This window comes from Crassostrea angulata, chromosome 6 (genome assembly GCF_025612915.1).
Source record: "Crassostrea angulata isolate pt1a10 chromosome 6, ASM2561291v2, whole genome shotgun sequence".
Lineage (NCBI taxonomy): Eukaryota > Metazoa > Mollusca > Bivalvia > Ostreida > Ostreidae > Magallana > Magallana angulata.
The window spans coordinates 388,720-398,396 of NC_069116.1; the positions used below are offsets into that span (position 1 = coordinate 388,720).

Below are 9,677 nucleotides of genomic sequence, written 5' to 3' on the forward strand. Positions count from 1 at the left end.
GGATGACATTTTAAAGTTAGCTACTCAGAAAAAAATATTCACGACCAATAACAAATATTTCCTTAGACCGCCGAAAATTAATTCTACGTTTAAAGTCACTTCAAAATACCAAATCTACGAGGGAGAACGATAAAATAAAACAAGCAAGCTTTTCAAACATATAATTTTATTCATTTACATTAATACATACAGGCTACCTTTTAAATAGTGATATGTCCTGATAATCCCATTGGATATCTGATTTTCTAAACTTTCAAGTTTCTAAAGATTACAGTCTTTTAGTATAATGAAACTGGAACAAATCTACTTGAAATTTTTTGTTGTTTTTTGTCAAAACCAAAATTCTCCAAAACCTGCGCGCATGAGATACGTTAAACGTAAAATTAACTTTAGACAGTCTTATGCAAAGGAAATCAAGTTAAGAGTGTCTTATTTTTTTTAAATTTAAAATTGTCTTTCCTTGAATTATCTGAGAAACATCTGGACGGTTGATACTTTTTCAATCTATAAAATAAGCAAAATCATTTTTGTATTTATATTTAAAAATAATTAACGTATCCTTTGATTAATTGAAGAGCATGTCATATTTTTTCTTCATAGTCCAAAATGTTATTTTAAAGCTAGCCCATTAGACAAAATTATTTGCTATTAAAACATGTCTTCTTAGTTCTTTACAATAGAAACCCCCCCCCCCCCAAAAAAAAAAACCCACAGAAAAACTTTTTTTTTTTTACATTTTTACATTTACAAAATCAACATATAGCGTAATATGTCTTAATAACATAACATATAGAATAAGACGAAGTAGGTCATTAACGTTCCAAAAACACCAGATAAAGCATAATAACGCAATCGTTAATGTTTTGTTAGTAGAACATTTCTTTCAAGATGTAATGCTAGATTTTCTTGGATGCACCGTCAAGTTTTTTATGACAAAAACAAATTGGTGGAGGTTTAAATTTCTGGTATGTTTATAATCTAGAGTCGAATGAAATGGAAAGAACGGAGAGTTATATGTAGATACGTGAATTTAGTGTTTTTTAATTACCAGAATATCGGATACTAATTAATCAGAGAAGTCTGTTCACAGAATAAAATTGTAAGAAAGTAGAGAATTGACAAATATGATTTGACTATCGTAAGTAAAAAAAACCAGAATAAAGAAAAATAGTAGTTTTGTATAGATAGGTTCTTCAGCATTTATTTTAACTCCGTCAATCGTGTTTATCTGTAAGCAATAACATGTCTATTATTCTGATTCTGATTGACTGTTTTCATTTCCTTCACTGATATCGTGAAATTGTCCAACTACCAAGTCATACGACTCGTCTTTGCCTCGATCGCGCTGATTATACAGCTCTGTGACAGACGGGTCAATGTTTCTCTTTAAGGACAGAATACTGTATTCGGAACTTGGCATTTGAAAGTGTTCATAATTGTTTGTCAAATCTTCCTCATTGTTTGTCTCTGTATAAGAATTGCGATAAAGTCTTTTCGAAACATGTTTATAGTTCGTATCAAATGTATCTTCATTCAAAGTCTCTTCACTGCATGCTGCCATTAAATTGCTGTCCACCATTTGAGATAATCTTAAATCATTATATACGTTGCAAAATTCTTCTTGTCTCTCCTCAGAACTGTGTCCATTAGAGGAATGAGTAGGTGTTCCCAGATTTGCCAGTTCAATGTCTTGATCTGTTGCTGAAACAAGTTATGATGGCATAAACATGTTTTTCATGCATAAATATATATCAAACTTTTTTTTCTTTTTAAATTTAATGCAAAACCAATTTTTTTTACAAGAATCTTCTCCCTTGTTTTCCGCCGTGTGTGAAAACGACCAATGTTCTTTAATCGTCTTCAATCTATCAAATGAAAGTATACAAAATGGTAGTTGTTCACCAATGTGCAACACTGTGATTGGAAAAAAAAGTATTTAATTAGAAACAATAAAAGAACCTTGATCTAAAACAGAACAGTCCTGTAGCAGCCAACACAGCTAACAGTCCTCCAATTAAGGCAATTGCAATGGTCTTCCATTTAAAAGTCCCTGGACGTTTTTGGGGGGTTGGAGGTTTTATTTTAACTGCTGAAAAAAACTACGGATAATTGATATAATGTACTTTATTTGCCAAAGAGGAATTATACCAACAATTATGATAAATTAAGATCGGCTTTATTAACAACACAAGATACTATGGTTTCATCACTATTTGTTAAATACCAATTAGCCCCCCACGAAATTTAATGATCGTTGAAGTGCTACTTCTGCTAGCAAATTGTTTTGATGAGATCATTGTCCTGGAATAGACGTGTTCTTTAAACTATCGTTTTTACTTCATATACAAATGCTGATAACCACAAATTTTAATGGAAAACAAGTATTCCCTTTAAAAGAATATCATTAGTCAGCACTGTTAATGTAATGTTAATCATTACGTTACATGCAATAGATAATTATATCACCGTCTTTTGATTTACGAAATAACATGGCATATATACGCTTTACTTTTAGTAGATAAATTATACCTTCAGATAAATATTTTAACGGATATGTGATGAAAAACGTTATTTGAATCATTATGAATGTAACTGTATAAATGTTTTATTTTCAATGCAAACGGATAAGAGTAAGGTATTTAGTAATATACTTGTGATTAAATTTTTAATGAGGTTGTCATTGCATAGTAATTAAAAAAGTGGTAGGCGCAATGCGTGCGCAAATAGTAAAAGGACTATGTGTGGTATCGTCAAATATCTGCCCCCGATTTCAACCAATTTTTAAATAGTATCGTATAAAAATAAAATCTTCACAAATCATTGTATAGAGGATGCCTAAAACTTTAATAATGATTTTAGTCATCATTGCTCATTCGCTGTGTATCTATGACGTCACCTAAATGGCCAAATTCCCGCAAATTTGCAATCAAATAACAATATTCCCATTTTTACTCTATATTATGCATTCGGAAGTATAGAGCGCAGGTCTGCTCAAGTGCGATTTTAACATATGTTTTTCATCAGATAGTTATACACATTATACTAAAATATGGTACTTGAGCAAGCCTGCGCTTAATGTTTCCCAGTCGAAAAACCATCGGAAAACACCCATATTTCGCTACAAAACATCAATTTATCAAAAAAATGCAATCTTTATGACGTCATTTCTACATTATGACGTCATTGTGGGGATAACCTTTTACACCTTTATTTCCAATATGATTTTAACTATCTTTCACCTTATTTTTAAAGCTCTTTCTAAAACTTTGATTTAGGGGGCAAAAAATGCATAAAACCGCACATTGTCCTTTGCCGGATGCCTCATGTGGACAAAACTATGATTGACCAAAGCCGATTATAAAAACATATTTCGCATGTAGAAAGTATTTTTTGTACTTGTATCATAAAAAGGGGAAATATTTTCAAAAATAAACAGGAAATTCAAAGTGGTTTCAGAGAATATTTGAACTTTTTTTATCAAAGCTACTTTAATAAATAGATTGCTGCTTTATTCACTTTAAATTTTGATTACTTATTAACAATATCATATCATTATGTTTGTTTTGATTTCATATTTTGTGCACTTTAAAAATGAATTAACGCATTTAAACGTACCATGAAATAGCTGTTCTATCCCGACTAACATGTAAGGTAGCAAGGGACAGTTTCGATTAAAGTACCGGTCAATATTTTTGTAAAATTGAGAGTTGCTGTACTTGAAGGCTTATGAGTGTTGCTAAAATTCATGAAATGATTTTTAATGATTATCATTAGTTAGAGGGGTGTCTCTTGTTGAAATTGATATGCAATATGTAGGCCCCTTATGTTAGGTACATGAGAATCAGAAGTAAAATGCGAAACCTGCGGCTTTGACTGTTGTGCTGACTTTACACAGCGAAATTGCAAGTTACAGACGGGAGGTAAAATAACACGAAAAGTAGGTGGATGGGACATTGTAAACTATACACCGGTAAGTTTCTGACATGTGATAGTGCAGCATGCACGCGGTACGGAAGGTCAACCCTCTGCAGGGAATTAGCTGGGGGAGGTCTAAAAAGCTGAAAAATCATGAAAAATTAGCAAAATATGAAAGGGTCAAAATCTCATAAAAACCAGTATGTAGAGAATTTTACAGGTTTTGATTAGCAATTTTCTTCAGAAATTGGTGATTGGCCTTATAAAGAGTGAATTAAAGGTTTTTGTACTGAATGGGAACTGAGGAAATTCTAGTTACAGAGTTCCGAAGACATGCATCCCTTGGCTACAATGAATTGGATCAAAAAAAACTGTCCCCTGCCACCTTCAAGACTACATGGTATTTTCATATTTCTCCTTTAAGTGTAATTTTGAGTGGATTTTGTACCATAAGTAATAAATTTTGTGATTTTCTTGGCTATAGATGTCATGACATCATTTATTAGCTAAAATATTCAAGGGGAGTAACTCCCTCTTAAATGTGTAGAATGACCGCCACTAGAGTAAATTGGCTTAGAGAGTAGGCATTTCCTATCCTGATGACAATTAATAGGCTTAAGTTAATTACTGAGATAAGAATAAATACTTTAAAACAGTTTTTATCAATTAAATCATTAAATTTATGAATTTGCAGCCATTTTGCTGTCTGATTTTATGAAATAACATTAATCCACCTGACTTATATCACCCAATTTTTTTAAAACAGCATATTTTTATTTCAAATGAACTTTACATGTAGACAAATGCAGTTGTCAAAGTATACAATATGTCAAAAAACTCAAGTTTTTGCTCCTTCCTATCAAAAAATGGTATTTTAGATGTATTTACAGAATTGAAAAAAGCCATCCCCCCTCCAATGGACTCCATTACCATTACATGTAGGATATGTAACTGTACATTTGACCTTGAAATAACATCTTCTATGATAATTACTCTTGAACTGAACAAAAAACAACATATTTTTACCCTTTTATTGTATATATCCATAAAAAATGTAGAAAAACATGTAAAATTTGAACCTTTTTCATGGAATTCTCATTCGTCCCAAGGTACCCGGGTGTGTTTGAATTTCATTTTAATTAAACGCACATGTCACACTTGTAGGTCTTACTAATTTAGCAAAATTAAAAGGAGACTAGAAACCAGAATATATAAGATATCCACTAAATATGATTATAGGCTTAGTTTTTCATGAAAACAAGAAATCACATGTAGGGCGACATGACTTTTTGTGAATAAAAATGCTACAAATCATCCATTTACCAAAAAAGATCAATTTTAAATATCAGTGATGGTTGTTTTCAATTATTGTAAGAAATGACTCAAGGAAACTGCCACAAGTTTCATAATATTAGGTTAAAGTGTTCAAACTAATGCTTCTTGTGAAAATCAAAAGATAGGGGGAGGGTATACATGTAAAGGGATTTCTAAGTGATGTGATGCTTTTATCATGATAATATCAAGCAGATGCATGTAGTATTCAACAAGGTTTCTTATTTTAGGAGGTTGAACAACAGTTGACCTCTAAAAGATTAGGTAAAGACGCTTTATTTATGGCGAGCACTGTGAATCTGTGTTAAATAGAGGAAAGTGGAAATGGTAAGTTCACTTAAATGGCCATATTTTTCTTAAACCTCACTGGAATTGGCAAAATAGGGTGTCCTTTTTTTCAGAATAGCATAAGCTTTGTAATTTTAAGACAAGATGACTTTTCAGAGAATGTTAGTGTATGTTAAAGGTAGCAAGGGACAGTTTCGAATAAAATACCCGTCAATATTTTTGTAAAATTGAGAGTTGCTGTACTTGAAGGCTTATGAGTGTTGCTAAAATTCATGAAATGATTTTTAATGATTATCATTAGTTAGAGGGGTGTCTCTTGTTGAAATTGATATGCAATATGTAGGCCCCTTTTGTAGGTACATGAGAATCAGAAGTAAATTGCGAAACCTGCGGCTTTGACTGTTGTGCTGACTTTACACAGTGAAATTGCAGGTTACAGACGGGAGGTAAAATAACACGAAACGTAGGTAGATGGGACATTGTAAACTATACACCGGTAAGTTTCTGACATGTGATAGTGCAGCATGCACGCAGTACGGAAGGTCAACCCTCTGCAGGGAATTAGCTGGGGGAGGTCTAAAAAGCTGAAAAATCATGAAAAATTAGCAAAATATGAAAGGGTCAAAATCTCATAAAAACCAGTATGTAGAGAATTTTACAGGTTTTGATTAGCAATTTTCTTCAGAAATTGGTGATTGGCCTTATAAAGAGTGAATTAAAGGTTTTTGTACTGAATGGGAACTGAGGAAATTCTAGTTACAGAGTTCCGAAGACATGCATCCCTTGGCTACAATGAATTGGATCAAAAAAACTGTCCCCTGCCACCTAAAGAATATTGATTAGTTTGATACTCGGCTCCAAATGATGTATCCAATACCTGTTTAATCTATAAAACATGACCACAGCTACTTGTAAAATTCATAAAAAATATTAATAACTAAATTTTTTTCCTTTTATCATGAATTTTTAGGAACTTAAATATATCTAATTATTTAGCAATGTTTATAAATGTCTGTACCGTTACTATTGTGTAGACATTCACGGAATATCATAAATATCTTACTTTCTTCACTGCTAGGAGTTGGATCATTTCGTCTTTCATTTACGCATGTATATTAAATAGCATTTCTTGTTACGTTAAACAATAAATTGATAAAAATGCAATGCCATATAATTCCATTCAACTTAAGAAAGTTATTTACCTGTTGTTGTTTTTGAAGTTTGTGTATGTTCGTTCAGTGTGTAGCCTGCATTTTGTAGACAACCGTTGACCATGTCACAGTATTGATCAGTAGAACAGTTACACAAGTCCTTGCATAAGCGACCAAAATAGTTTTTCGGACATGTCATACTACAGTTGACACCAAATGTTCCATTCGAACATTCTAATTAAAAAAAAGAAGATAAAAAGCTCTAACTTTCACTAAATGCTAACATGGTGCGTTTAATACCAAAATATACATTAAATTGAAGTAAACATAATTTTAATTCACATTGAATTCAGTACCTGTACAGTGACCATTAAAAATAAAGAAGTTCACGGCACATGGAATGTTGTTTCTACAATGAATGAAAAACGTTTTTGCTATAAATTGAGTTTAAAGTATGCCGGAATGATAAATAAAAAATAGTTGTATCTTTTTAAAAATGAAATCAATGGACCATGTAGTAAAATAAAAAGGTGACTATAAGGTAACTGAACGGTGACGGACAAAAGTTATGTCATTCCGTCACCATTCCAGACCTTTCAGCTTACATTAAGTAGACTGAATTCCAAAGATTCATTCTGTGCAGCTCTTCGTTTAATTGATAACGGACATAAGGGAAAACATTTGTTTTAGGCTTACCCGTTGATTGTGTGACTATTGTATGTACATCCATGGACCGGATCACAGTATTGATAAGAATTACAATGGCATTCCGTCTTACATAACTGACCGTAGAAATTGGGTAAACATCTACCAGTGCAGTTCAAACCAAATGTGCCCGCTGGACATTCTTTGTTTGAAAAAAAATGTGATTGAAATCAGTAAAATTCTGATTTATCAACGTTTCATATTTTGTGTTGTCTTATTTGTTTGTTTAATTAATCATTTTAACACATTTTCTTTTCATGATAAATATGTATTCCAATAAATTTTAGTAACAAAGGGGTATAATATATGAACGAAATTTATTGAACAGAGATCACAGTAAATCTGGATTTTTTGTTACCTAAACACAAACCATTTACTTCGTAATAATTTGCACAACATTTGCCACCATTACTGTAAAGTATAAATATTATTAATGTTATCAATATATAATTTAACGAATAACAGAGAGAGAGAGAGAGAGAGAGAGAGAGAGAGAGAGAGAGAGGTTAGACACGGAGATATACATGTAGTTCATATTAAAATATATTAATATGCTATAACATACCTTTCACATTCCAAAAATCTTGCGCAAGTTATGCACTGTAATGTTACAAAAATAAATAAATCAACATTCACTGAACACATTTTACTCTTTGATCGTCTACAAAGATAGAGTACTTATATACTTTTATAATACGAACAAGGAAGTTCCTCATTAAACCGAACAGAGGTGATATCCATCTCCTTCCCTAAAATGTAGTTCAGTTATTTACTTTACGAACCTGAATTTAACGATATATTTTAACATTTCACGATAAAACTTATCGTATACGTATCATTATGAATTAAAGCACAAAGTGGTGATGATAAATGTCTCTTCCTTTTAAACGTCTCCCTCATATTATGATAAATGTATTCTTAAAATAATCGTGTGTGCAATTGAAGATTATGAGATAATCAATTACACTGAAAACCAAACCAATGTGCTTTAGTAAAGGAACATACAATATTTTTTCATTTTATTTGATGAAATTTTGAAGTTTAATATAAAGGACTATATTTGGTAAAGTCACATATCTGCCTCCCCTCCATTTTAAATAGAATTGTATATAAGTCAAATCTCCATTAATCATTTTCAGAGGATGTCTGTCATTCTAATCTCGATATTAATCGCTATAGCATTTAAAGATACTGCTACCCCTTCAGCAGTAAATGTTTATCAAATAAGTGCTATCTTCCTAAAAACATTTACATAGCTATTTTTATCACATATTAATATATTAGGGTTTAAATTGTTTAGAGAAAAACTGAAATACAGACCACATTGTTTTTTATAACATTTATAATATATTCTTGGTTTTATCGTTGATCTAGGAGGAAACAAAAATATGTTTGTAAGAAGTGTATTCCTGTTAAGAGGGTTCTCGTTTTTTCACGTTTATTCCTGTTCCAGTTATTGACATCGCAGAATCACTTGGGTGAAAGTCGGGAGACAGATAATCCTAAAATAAAGCGCTTTATTTTTAACGATGAATGTATCGAAAGATAATCATCTAATCATTTTTGTTTGCATATTTTTTCATATTTTTGGATAAAAGTATAATCTTTTTTTTGGCATTTTCAATCTTATGAGCTACGTAAAATTTGTCAGTTCAACTGTTTGAAATAAAAAGATTACCTCATTTTTTTTTTTCAGAAAGCCATGCTACTAGTTTCATGTAAGTTATCATTTAACAATCTCAATCTAACTTAATTTTAAATCCTTTTTATTGTTTAGCGATTTTTAAGAGTAAAAAACAAAATATTGGCAATTTATGGAACAAAAACCTATATTGATTTTCTGATAGAAAAAGTCTAAAGTGGCTCAGATTTACCATGTCTCCAGGTACAAGTTGCTAGACTGTTTCATGGTTTATTACAAATTTAAAGGTTAGATAACATATATGTGACAATTATTTATCATTTCCCCTTCAACCAAAACAAACACATTGAGTGAAGTTAAAACACTCTTGAAAAGCAATTACGTATAATTGTGCACTCGATGAGAAAGTGTGTGTCAATCGTTTAATTCCATATGCTTAGAAATTTGAAATCTGAAGTGATATTTAATTAGAAAGCAACAATTCAATAATAAGCTTTTTGAAAGGTAATATTTACCTCGTGAATTTCTGATTTATATTTAGAAATTGCACCAAAATTACAGACCATTTTGTTTACTTATTGAAGTCTTTCTTCTTTTCTTTTTTAAAAAAAAAAAAATCAACATGTTTTTGCCGGAACCGTGTT

General features: G+C 31.2%; 1 pseudogene; it reads right to left on the reverse strand.

The window, feature by feature from the left end:
• Nucleotides 1–734: 734 nt before the first annotated feature.
• On the reverse strand, nt 735–8,107 carry LOC128190282 (multiple epidermal growth factor-like domains protein 11; annotated as a pseudogene).
• Between the last annotated feature and the right edge of the window lie 1,570 nt (nt 8,108–9,677).